This window comes from Musca autumnalis, unplaced genomic scaffold (assembly GCF_047663935.1).
Source record: "Musca autumnalis isolate F117 unplaced genomic scaffold, ASM4766393v1 scaffold_5, whole genome shotgun sequence".
Lineage (NCBI taxonomy): Eukaryota > Metazoa > Arthropoda > Insecta > Diptera > Muscidae > Musca > Musca autumnalis.
In genome coordinates, this window is record NW_027412088.1 from 165,229,757 (window position 1) to 165,230,500 (window position 744).

The 744-nt window shown below is 40.2% G+C and overlaps 2 non-coding genes across 2 annotated transcripts; one reads left to right on the forward strand and one right to left on the reverse strand.

Annotated features, from left to right (window-relative positions):
• TRNAE-CUC (transfer RNA glutamic acid (anticodon CUC)) lies at positions 1 to 72 on the reverse strand. The gene has a single exon. It is a non-coding gene; the product is annotated as a tRNA-Glu (tRNA).
• Positions 73 to 353: 281 nt separating this feature from the next.
• Positions 354 to 425, forward strand: TRNAE-CUC (transfer RNA glutamic acid (anticodon CUC)). The gene has a single exon. It is a non-coding gene; the product is annotated as a tRNA-Glu (tRNA).
• Positions 426 to 744: the final 319 nt, after the last annotated feature.

Genomic DNA, 744 nt, shown 5'->3' on the forward strand with positions numbered 1-744 from the left:
TTCCCGTACCGGGAATCGAACCCGGGCCTTCCGGGTGAGAGCCGGATATCCTAACCACTAGACAATACGGGATTTTAAATCCGCTCGTTCGGCAGGAATTTTGAGTTAAAAAAAAACTAATGAAAAACTATTTTTAGAAATGGATGCTGATGCTTTCCAACCTTTTGCGTGCTGCAACAACGATGCATAGATGAGGAGGCACAATCGTTGTTGTACTCGTAATACACATTTGAGGAACGCGACTAAGTGGGGCGTCTTCTTTTTTACCCGTATAATGATTTAGAATAATTAACTGCGCCAATAGTAAATTAAACATGTATATTAAAATAAATGTCAAGCCAATCAAATAAATATCCCGTATTGTCTAGTGGTTAGGATATCCGGCTCTCACCCGGAAGGCCCGGGTTCGATTCCCGGTACGGGAAAGTATAATTTTTCTAATTATGCATGACTTCATCAAATCATCTATAAACATTGCACGTTTAAAGAGAATGGCTGAAATGGGGCTGTAAATGGTACAGTGTAAAACATGCATGAATTGAGGATCAGAGGATAGAAGAGAAACATCATTTGATTTTCAGCTCCAGTTGGCCTCCGAAGTACATTTACAAATTGAGGGTAACCAACCTTTCTACATCCTCCCAAAGATATATCTTGTTTCCTCTTTTTTGTCTCAGGCGTTTGCGTGAGATCCCCTTGGTATGGAGGGTAAATTAAGTTTGTTTTTCCGTTTGTAACGCATTG